The sequence below is a fragment of the Cryptomeria japonica genome, chromosome 4 (assembly GCF_030272615.1).
Source record: "Cryptomeria japonica chromosome 4, Sugi_1.0, whole genome shotgun sequence".
Taxonomy (NCBI): Eukaryota; Viridiplantae; Streptophyta; class Pinopsida; order Cupressales; family Cupressaceae; genus Cryptomeria; species Cryptomeria japonica.
In genome coordinates, this window is record NC_081408.1 from 210887313 (window position 1) to 210899996 (window position 12684).

Sequence of the window (12684 nt, forward strand, 5' to 3'; positions counted from 1 at the left end):
CAACTATCCATCTCTAGGTACTAAGTGAGTAGATGTTATGTTCGAGGGAACAAAAGATAAAAGTCTTCATTTTTTTTAATAAAAAATTACCTCTCGAACACTTGCACACAATTAGAAACTCACAAAGATGTTAAATTAGATGTGTGGTTCACTTCAAGATCACTAGATATAGATTAGAAAAATTTAAGGTTATAAGAGTCAAACAAAGCACAATCAAAGTGAAACAATTTATTTTAACAATTATGCTAATATATCCTAATATAACCAATAAAATACTTGAAATAAAACACAAATTAAATGCAAACCATCCTTGTGTGCTTCAATTAAAATTTGTTGTTCTTCCTTTCATCTCTAATCTTGGTATATCACTCTCATTGTGAAAGTGTGGATACAAAATGAAAGAAAGGATGAAATTGTTAGGATTCCCAAAGATATTGAGAGGGGGGGTGAATCGGTATCTAACTAGTTAACAAATTTTCTAACCTTACTAAATAAATTGTATTCCAAAATAGTGTATCAGTAAAAAAGAATTAATGTAGCAAATATGAATAATAAACACAACATAGAAAGCACACCATAACACAAGAATTTTTGGTGAGGAAACCCAGTGTGGTAAAAACCTTGGTGGGATTTGTGACCCACAATATTCACTTACTGGCCAATGAATGGATATTACTTACAATAGGTGGTGCCTGCACATGCAGGAAGGCCAACTGCCTAGAGCTCACTGCTCAGTTACAAAAGGAAGTCTCACTAACTTACAAAATGAATTATGGAAATCCAATGTGATGTACTGCTACAAAAAGAATCTGCTATGCTAGGTTCAGTACCAGTTTAAGATCATACAACAACCATAAACCTTACTCCAAAATCTTCCTTAATATTCACTCTTCATATTCATCCTATCATCTATGTGTATCTATTACAAAATGATCTTCAAGATCTCATACTTATATATGAGTCTTATTACAATATGCCATGTCAGCTTACAAAAAGATATTACAATTAAATACAATATACAATAATCAAAATCCTATCGACTAGGGTGTCGATAATCATCTTTGTCGCTATTGGTGTAGAGTCTATCAGTGCTGGTGCCATAAGATTGCAAGGTTGCCATCAATGACAATACCTTCAATCACCTACAATTCTCATTGGAGTGTGCAATGCCAACAATCTCCCTCTTTGGCATTGATGGCAACACTAATGAGAAAAATTCAAAATGGTATCCAAAAATTGAAGTCCAAAAATCTTACCAAAACTATGTGCTCCCCCTGAGCAGACGATCTCTAAGTTATTTTATTTTTCTCTTCTATACTACTCCCTCTTTGACATAAATGACAAAGGCTGTCAAAATGTCAACTGAGTGTAGTTATCAACAAGAACCTTGTAATTGGTTGGTTACAATCTAAAATAGATCTGCTAATGCAAAATTCAGGCTCTGAGTGAACCTGTCACTATCCTTCATTGTTGCTTCAGTCCTTTGAATTGTACTGGTGAGGGTGTACATTTTCTCTTCCGGTGTCTTCAATCCTTGAACAAGTGCCTCTGAGATCTCTTTCCTCAAAGAGATGAGGTTATCAAGTTTAGGACCAAGTCTGCATTTAAGCTCTTTTGCCTTGTATTGTTGCTTTCTTTTCTTCCTTCGTTTAAGTGTTTGTACTTTTCTCTCAATGGTTTCAACATTACCAAATATTTTCTTCTCAGGTTCTTTAGGGGCTTCAAGTAGGGCTTTGGCATATGTCTCAATTATGTTTACATCAGATTCATAACCCATTTTTGTTACCCAAATAGTTCTCGGAACCACTGCTTCCATCCAAATTTTATCTTTTTTAATAACAAAACATATTTCTTTCTGATATTTGTCAAGAATGTTCTGAGGTAGCCTTTCCTTTGTTTTCATTCTAGCCTTGAATGCTTGGAAATATTCAATTATATTGTTTTGCCTATTTGTTCCCATGCTGGTAAAGATACCCAATAGTTGTTTACCTACCGGTATGTCAAAACAAAATTCTTTCCTGCCTATACCAAGAACTTCCTTTGTAATATATAGCATTAGGCACACAAGTAGATTACCAAATCTGAAAGTACCTTTCTTATCACCTTTAATTTTCTTCAAGTTGTCAATTAATTCATCCTTCAACCATTCACATATATCTATTTGCATTACTATTTACCATATCATAAGACTCTCAAGGATTTACATCATTGACTCTCAAGGATCTGCTGTCATGGGTTGCACTGGTTAGGGTCATCACAGTGTTGTTTGGAACTTTCTTAGTTTTGTCAAGCCTACTACTGGTGTCAAAATCTCCCTCAAGTTGTTAGGCTTTTGAAAATAGAGGACCAAACTTTGATACCAATTGTTAGGATTCCCAAAGATATTGAGAGGGGGGGTGAATTAGTATCTAACTGGTTAACAAATTTTCTGACCTTATTAAATAAATTGCATTCCAAAATAGTGTACCAGTAAACAAGAATTAATGCAGTAAATATGAACAATAAACACAACATAGAAAGCACACCATAACATAATAATTTTTGCCGAGGAAACCTGGAGTGGGAAAAACTTCGGTGGGATTTGTGACCCACAATATTCACTCACTAGCCAATGAATGGATATTACTTACAATAGGTGGTGCCTACACATGCAGGAAGGCCAACTGCCTAGAGCTCACTACTCAATTCCAAAAGGAAGTCTCACCGATTTACAAAATGGATTATGGAAATCCAATGTGATGTACTGCTACAAAAAGCATCTGCTATGCAAGGTTCAGTACTAGTTCAAGCTCATACAACAACCATAAACCTTACTCCAAAATCTGCCTTAATATTCCCTCATCATATTCATCCTATCATCTATGTGTGTCTATTACAAAATGATCTTCAAGATTTCATACTTATATATGAGTCTTATTACAATATGCCATGTCGGCCTACAAAAAGATATTACAATTAAATACAATATGCAATAATCAAAATCCTATAGGCTAAGGTGTCGATAATCATCTTTGTTGCTGCTAGTGAACTATCTATCAATGTAGAGTTTGCTAGTGTTGGTGCCTGTCGGTGCCATAGGATTGCAAGTTTTCCATCAATGAAAATACCTTCAATCACCTACAATTCTCATTGGAGTGTGCAATGCCAACCGAAATGTGCAATATTTACTAAGAACATGATTCTTTGATAAAATGGTGATGCTGATTTCTAGATTATTTTCACAAAATGATAATGTGTGGAGATTAAATTGCTAATTGATCACAATGACAATGCTAAAACTTGTTGATTGAATAGATTAACAATGTATGAAATTAAATTATTTGAATGATGAAAGAGACCCTAATAAATAGAAAATTTCAGACTTGATGGATGAATAAGATTAGAAATATTTTTGGTTACAGAGATTGACCTAATTGAGCATGCGACAGAGTTACCATTCAAGGAGGCATGAAGATGACAAAGAAAAAGTAGAGAAAATAATATAAAGGAATTTTTTTGAAGATGCATACGTAATTTTAAAATTTAGAATTAAAATATATGAGATATTTCGAAAATGATAGATTTTTGAAAATCAAAGAGGATATTAGTTTCCCATTTTTGAAAATTACAAGGATTTGGTGAAAATCACATTAAAAAAAATATAATATTTATTTTCAATTTGAAAATTAGAAGATGAGAAATTAGGATAAATAATTAAATAAATCAAAGTATTTATTTAATTATGATTACATAATTGGCTAACCAAATCATTTAAATAAAATATTCAACTATACTCAAGATAGAAATTGAACATTTAATAATTAAAAAAATAAAATTATTAAATTAAAGTGTGGATTTGAAATTAATTAAATAATATAAATTATTTAATTATTAAAAGGGGATGATTAATGATGAATGATTAAATGATTAGGGAGAATAATTAGTATCAAAGGGGTTTAATTAATTAAACCTAAAATGACAAATTATTCAAACTAACATTGAGAGACCTTAATTAGGTAAAATTAACTCAAATTTGGTCAAATTGGGTGAAATTGGGAATAATTGGGAAGGTTTGAGCAAAAATGGGAAGAATTGAGCAAAAATGGGAAAATTAGGTCAAATGGGGTCAACAAATGGAAATGGGATTGATGTGATGCTATGGGGCATGAGAAGAGGTCATAATAATGTTAAAAAATCATAATTGTGAGAAAATGATGCCAATGGGACAAAAAATGGGAAACAAAAAGCAACATAGTAAAAACGGAAGCAAAATGACCTAATTAGGATAGGTTTCAGGATAAATTGACATTAGGGGATCAAAATGGGAATGAAATGACATCAAGGGGATGAATTTGAGGATAATATGATATTGTATACTTAAAATGGGGAGAAAATGATGCCAATGGGAAAAAAAATGGGAAAGGGAAAGTAGGACATGATCGATAAATAATAAAGACTATATGTGATTAGGTTAAAAATGAAAAAAATAGTTGTTTACCAATTGTTAATCTCTAAATTGGTTACTTGAACTTGGGTGTTCTCACATGTGATCCAATTATTGAGTCTTTCATTTCATCTCCTACTAGTGATATCACATTTGTTGTTTCTCCTTATCATTCTTATATTGATACAATTTTGGCTTCTTATGATTTAGTATAATAGGATATATATTTTCTTTCTACTACAATTCCTTGGGATGATTACTTGACAAATATTGCAATTTTTTTAGTGGAGTTCTCCATTGCAATGTTGGGTGGCATCATTGATGACATACATCTTCTTTTTGATGGAGGTGATCATTCTTCAGTTGTTGCAAGGGATCGGTCTGACCCTCTTCTTGAATCTCTACATGATCATTTTTTTGAGTTTGATGTGATTGTGGATACTTATGTATATTTGGAGGAGGTCTCTTTATCTTTAGAGGACACACTTGAGTCTTTGGATCTTGTTCTTCTTTCATCTTCACTAGATCTTGGATTGTCTTTTTCAACAGTGTGGCCCAGTACACCTGATTTGGAGGGGCAACTTTTAGCATCAACATGGGGAAACTTGAGTAGCTTTATGAGACTCCATACATTTTTCCTTTTAAGATTGCAGAGACTTCATACATGCATCTTTGGATTTGTTTCTTCCTAAGGGGCCAACATTATTCGATGCTCATGGAGTAGCTTTTACATCCAACTTGGAGCATCTACCATTCATTTATATTTTATATTGAGGATGGGGAAAGTTGACCTCTCTTTTTCTCTCTTATGAGGGGAATTTTTCCTCACATGGGTTTTTGTCCTTCTCATTCTTATTTTAGAGCCTTAAATTATATTTTTACCTCTTTTGTAGGAGATTTTATTCCCATTAGGTTTTCTCCCTTTCTGCATTATGAGAGATTGCATTGCATTTGTATATGGGCACCTAATATATCCTAGTTTCTGGGAGCCATTTTGCATTGTTATTTTTTGTGTGCATTCTCCCTAAGTTGCACTTAAGAAGGGGGTGTTGGTGTAATTAAGAATTTTACCCTAATTAATTCTCTCTTAGGCTCTAATTACACTTTAATTATGCTTACTTAAGGAATTGACTGGGAGTAATTGGATCTTCTCTAATTTAGGTGGACTTATCATGTTATTATTTTATCATATTCACCTATTGTGGATGTACTTTCCACCTTTGGTGGGTGATCCACATTTTGTGGTATTATCACACTATCAATTTTTCACTTTATGTCAGGTGATATATTTTCATTTGGGTTATCATTTCATGAGATAATGGCATTGTTTTTTATCTCATTCACTCCTTTATAGTCACCTAGACTATATAATGAAAGGGTCTATATAGCCCATGTTCATAGACTATGTACTCTAATTTCATATGGACCTGTTATGCTATATTTGTAGATTTTCTTGTTCATGATTGCATGCTAGATTTAGGAGTCTTCACCTCTATTTTGGATCTTCTTATTCTTCCCTTGGGATCCTACGGAGTAGTGTTCATAATGGATTGGTTGGATATGCACTAGGTTTACCTTGATTGTTGGGTGCAGTGTGTATATGGTTCAAGTAGGAGTGTGGAGCTATTAGGAATTCAGAAACCCATTTCCTTGTGTATGATCCCAAGTGTGTAGTTTGTAGTGTCCCTCCTTGACAAACTTTTCGGTTATGCATGTATAGAAATTTATGGACTTGTTTAGACTTATACTCTTGGTAGATGCTTATGGTTTTGTTTTTGTTCTGATGATGATTTGATGTTGACAAATGATACATATTTTTATGAGGATGAAAACTACTTAGGACTATGTTGTGGTTTATGTTTGGGTGTTTATCTGTATTTAGTGACTCATGTTTATTATGATGTTATCATGCTATGTGTTAACCTTACTTCATGATTATATTTGGTATGATGATTTTATTGATGATTTTGTTTTCTAATTATAATGTATTAACATCGTGGATGTGGAAGGGATGATGTCAAACCACTCTTTAGAAGCAAGCCTGGCCATTGTGATTCTCTTTCACCTATGTGTTTACTCCACCTAGTTTCACTAGTCTAATCGTGTCTCTAATCCCAATGGTGAGTTCAAAAAAGGATGATCTAATGTCCTATCATATTTTAGGCTTAGTTGATGCTTTGTTAGTTGTAGTATTTTGGTTATATTTCCCTATAGGAGTTATGTGGTTATTTATTTTAATTAATTTTTATTTTTTGATCAATTTTATTATGTAATGGTGATTAATTAATTAATATTGTTATAAGATCTAATGTACAATTAATAAATAATATTTATTGAGAGTTTAATATATATTATTAATTGATTATTATATGGTGTAATGGTGGTGAAAGAGGGTGATGAATAAGTCAAGAGGAAATATTTTCTCTCCTCTAGAGGAGTGAAAGTTTCACAAAATATTCTACTTAACCTTTTCATACACAATACATTTAAAAGAGGGGGGGAATTCACTAGATGCAATCCCAATAGGAAGAGATTGAATGCTAAGTGAATTGATAATGTATTTAGAAAGTAAAAGTAACCCCTCTTTTAGAATGCAATAGGTTGAATTCTGCGATTTAAGACCAAGTGTAAATATGACAAAGAAATCGTTGTAACTTGAGATAGAAATGTGGGATGAACTTGTGCACCTGGAATTGACATGTCGAGATGAAGCTACCCTACAAATTTGAGCGAAAATTGTTAGGACCGTGTTGAAAGTGCACATGGTCCTCCAAAAAATCCATGTGACAAAAATGGTTTTTTTTCTTTTGAAAATGGAGTCCAAATCTGCAAATATAGATGCACACCTACAATCTACACACAAAAAAGAGAGAAAGAGGGGTTGGGATTGGGGGTTTTCCTTTAGGTCAAACCCTTGTTTTGGAATTAATCAAAATAATAAAAAAATACTTGCAAGTAAATGTAAATGAAAGACTGAAATAGAATTCACCTCAAAGGAGGATGCACCTGAAATGTAGATAGAATTGGTTGAAGGACATGCAAAATTAAATGTTAAGAGAGATATCCTCTTCAATGGTATAATCCTTGCAGCACCTAGCCTTGAAGGGAGACTTGAGAATGAAAAATGCTTGGAAGGATTCTTGAATGCTTGATTTCACTTAGGATCACAATTTCCACATCATGTATGCTTATTGAACTTATCTTATGCCAATAGGAGAGAGGAATGCATCTTATATATTTGTCAATTAGGGTTAATTGACTAATTTTTAATTATAGGTTGACATAGGGAAAGTTTTCCCACTTCCAAAATGCAAATCTCAATGCAAGGATAGGACAAAGGGGGGCCTAAAATAGGGCAAGGATAGGGGCATGGGAGGACAGGGGTGCCATGCCCCTATCATGCCCTTATCTAGGACATAAAGAAAGGTTTAGGTACTACAGGGTGTGAGGAAATGCAATTTTTGGGGATTGAGAAAGTCTAGGGTCTCCAATCAGACTTGGGGATTTGATTCACCAATGTGAAGACCCAAATATGGTTGAAAATAGAAAGGTCACAATTTTATGATGCTACATTTATCCCCCACTTTAGCAAGAGTATAAGCATACTCCAATACTTCCAATAAAGTACAAGGAAATAACATTGAAAGAGTTTCACCATATCAAGGAGGCAAGATACACCAAGCCCCCAGTGTACTAAGGATCTTAAGACATAGATTGACAAAGTAAAAGGGAAGATCAAGAGGGAAGAACCATGACTACAAGTAGTAAGGTTCCGTTCACTACGAGTCATGAAAAGAAAGGATACCAAAAATTACAAAGCAAAGCCAAGTTCACTAAGTAACTTTGAGTATCATGAAGGAAAATATGAGCGGAGTGTATGCCTCCACGTTAAAGCAATCGTGCATGCCTTATCAAGACCAATTTATTTAAGGTAGGATACACCCAAGAAATAAAGAGAGAGAGCACATTGTCACAAGGATTTAGTGATGAACACTAAGAGGGGGAGTGAATTAGTATACTAAAAAACACTACACTTAAACACTTAAACAGTCTAAAGATAAACCGGTAAAATAGTTTAACAGACAGACTGGTTATCACACATGCAAACCAAAATGCAAATAAAGCATTCACCCACAAAAGCAATACAACCATAACACAAGATATTTGACATGGAAGCCCAAATGGGAAAAACCACGATGAGATGGAACTCACAAGTCACTATCTGCAGGATAGAAACTAGACCAGTTAAGGTCAGACCGGTTAAAGTCTTACAATGTTCTTCACCAAAACAGATCCTGTTAGGAATCCGAATCCCTGTTAGGAGATAAGTCCGATCAAGGACTACCTTGCTAGAGGATTTTATATTCCCAGAGGTGAACCACCTTGTTAGAGGATTTTACAAAAGGCTTTTGGGCCTACCCGGTTAATGGCTACAGACTTGTCAAAGATGTGAGTAATCAACAAGTGTTTGATCTATCTAATAGCATAGACTGCTCGATTAGATCCTTGATAGCTCATTCTTAATTCACTCCTTCATTACTTCAGTCTTCTACACATTCATATTCTTTCCAACTCCTCAACCACCTTAAACCCTAGCAACAACATAAACCCCTTTCGACAACTACCTAAAACCCTAGACATGATGTCCTTTTAAAGGAATCTGATTTCATGTCAGTCCAATAGGATTACATTTCAATTTCCTAGGTTCAATGAATCTAGACATACTCAGTAACATGACACAAAAAGCACCGCTAGTGTGTCAACACCATCAAACAATCGATGGATTGGTAACTCATCATAGAGTATTACCAGTTCATACAAAATACCAGTTGCCAATTTGTCAAAATGAAGACTAGTAAAAATGTGTTATGCCACTTTAATCCCTTGTATCGCTTGGTATCCATGAACTGCTTGGGGTCAACATGTCGCTTCAGACCGGTAAACACATTCTACAAAACATAAATAGTCTAAAGACTATAATACAACATACCAGTTGGAACAAATACTGGTTGTGCTCTAACTCATACATATAAAGAGGATCTTAATGCAAGTGTGTGTCCATTAATGACAATCACAACATAAACATAAAAAATGCCAACAATCTCCCCCTTTGGCATTGATGGCAACACTTAGGAAAATAAAATTTTGACATCTAAGTGGTTTACAACAAAAACATGCCATTAGCAAAATTGCTCCCCCTAAGCATATACACTATCCCTTAATCAATACAATGTATAGCAATTTTGCATAAAAAGCATAAACATTGAGATATCAGAGCATATAGCATATATCAAAGCATATAGAAAAATTTTAAGTATCAGATACTTCTCCCCTATACTTCTCCAAAATAGAATACTTCTCCCCCTTTGCCAACAATGACAAAGAACCGCTAAACAACCCTGTTTCCATTTGATATATAAAAATAAAAAAAGTTTTTGACAACAAGGAATAGTACTTGTCAAAAATAGATTTATAGTCCTGCAAGAATTTCTTCACTGATAGAGACTAGGACTCAAGTAGGGAGGTGGCCACTTCTTTCTCTATTTGCATCTAGGAGACTTGTTCTTCCATGGCATCAACTATGCTCATCTCTTGTGTAACTATCAAGGCATCCAGGTTCAGATAACATTTCTGAAGAATTTGCCGATGTGGAAGTAAAACCAGTTGTAGCTCCTACAAATCTCTAGACCATGTACAGATCTCTTGCTCCATTTTGGTTGACTGGATATGAAACCAGTGAACAGTTTGCCCATAAGTTGTAAAGGAATCATAAGGTGACTTGAATGTGATCAAGTAGGACTGCAAGTCCATTTCAAGTTTCTTCTTTTGAGCTAGCACATCATCATAGAATAGATGGGGTTGGCAGATCTTACTGAGTAGCATATTCCCCTCATCGAGAGCATCCCTTATATCCTTTTGCTCTTTCTTTAGTTTAGACCAGAGCTCATTCAACTTCTTTACCAGAGCTATATTAAGAGCCTTTCGATTCTCGTTCTTGACATTTACCTCAGCTGCTTCTTCTAGGCTCTGCACGTGATCATCCACTACTGTGCATAGTAGCTTAAGCTTTGCTAGTGATGATTCAGTGTTGGGAAGATTTGTACCGGGTATCAAACTGGTAAGTGTGTCCACAACTGCTTGAATTATATCCTACTTGTTCTTCCTTCAAATGATTTCAAGGTGCTCTTGAGCAACCTTGATGCTCTGCATTAGCTCCGGTTCACTTGCAGACTGGAGATCTATAGGACCAGAGAGGTCACCCACTTTGGCTTGACTCCTGATTGTCTTTAGAGTCTCCATCTGGGTGCTCTTCACCACTTCTCCTACCTTGTCCTCTACCACTTTCTTCTTCTCTGCTTCTCTCCTCTTCTTTGCTTCCTTGTCCTCCTTAGCCTTTTTCTTTTCTGCTTCCTTCTTCTTCTCCTGTTCCTTATCCTCCTTTGCTTTCTTTTTCTTTTCATCTTCTTGCTTCTTTTTCTCCTCTTCATCCTTCTTTTGCTTCTCCTCTTCATCTTTCTTCTTCTTCTCATCTTCATCTTTCTTCTTCTTCTCCTCTTTATCTTTTTATTTTTCTCTTCTTCCTTCTTCTGCTTCTCTTCGTCATCCTTTTTCCTCTTCTCTTCCTCTTCCTTTTTCCTCTTCTCAGCCTCTATCTTTGCTACTTCCTGTCTGTCCTCATCTTTCTTCTCCTGTTCAACCTATTGCTCTTGACCTGTTGCCTCAGATGGTATCTCCTAGGTAACATCTTCTTCATCCAGGGCATCAACATCAATAGTGTCGACTGGTTCATCAACCAGATTTCCTTCATTGTCAAATTCTTCATTTGGTTTGGATATAACTGGTTCTTCTTCAGCTTGTCAGTTGGCCAGACATACTTTGTGAGTTTGGACAATGGTTTGCATAAACAGATGGGTGTCTTTTTCGACATCAGCAACTCTACCTTCTAATAGCCAGAGTCTTCTTTTTCTAGTGAAGAATAGTCCTTTATTTTGGTCAATAACATCATACAATTTAGAATTTGACAGATCGGGAAAGTACTGTGCAAAAAATTTCTCCCTAATTTCTTGTTCTTTCTCTATGGCAATGTGCCATCTATTATCTAATGACATATATAAAGAATCTGGTGTCTAAGACTTAATCTCTAAGGGCGACCGGTCATTACTAAATAGATACTGAATTATTTCCTTTTCAACCTCTTCCTTTTCATCCTCATTGAAGTCATCAAAACACTCAAGTAAATCATTTAACACTTTTCTCCTAATATTCTATATTGTTCTTTGACAATGTGTCTGTTGTCTTCAAAATCTGATTCACTTCAACACTCTTATAATAATATGATAACTCTGTGCAGAAGAGATATTAAAGAGAAAGAAACTTCTAGGACAACATATGACAAGGTTTGATTTAACCTTCTACACTTCGGACTTAATCTAAGTCCAAGCAGGTATACCTTTGTGAACAATATTCACACCTTTAAAAAGATAAATCCGCAGCAAACCAATCCAGAAAACCATTGGATCTAATCACCTTAAAACACACTGAAACAAAGGAATGAAAATTGTACTCATATTCAGTATTTGACCTACAAAATATGTAATAAACAACCTTGATATATACCAGTGCCTTATCCAAGGTCACAAAGTCATCTAAATTCAAATAATACTCCCCCAATCAAAATATCTTACACATCCCATTAGCTTGGCTTCTACAGATCCCTATATATGCCTGACACACATAAGAATTCATTCATACTTCATCAAACTATGCTCATCAAGATTCAAAGTATCCTACAGAGAATTTACTAGTAGAAATAATTCCTGCATATTTAATTCCACTCTTGAAGAGAAAAGCTAAGAAAAATATGTACTGAAAGTTGCCTTACAACCTTATTCAAATAAAATAACCCTAGATTATTCAGAATGAAATAGTAAACAATTGCAAACACATTTGAAGATGACACAAAGTTTAAACTCAAAACTGATGGTCTGTATATTGATATTATCTTCAAGAAAGTGTTACAAAAACGTTCAAATATTCTCCATTAAAACTTGGAAAAGCTTAGATAAATTTCTGCAGCGTTTTCTTACAATTCTTTGCGATCATTTTTCTACATAGTCCTGCTATCCATTTATAACAATATGGATAGACATAGCTTTGGGCTTTCCTAGGAGAAATTGTTACAATCATTGCTTCTCAAGAAGAAGTTACAAAACCTTTTACAAAAACTATTACAAGTCTTTTTCAACCTCTACGACTTCTTC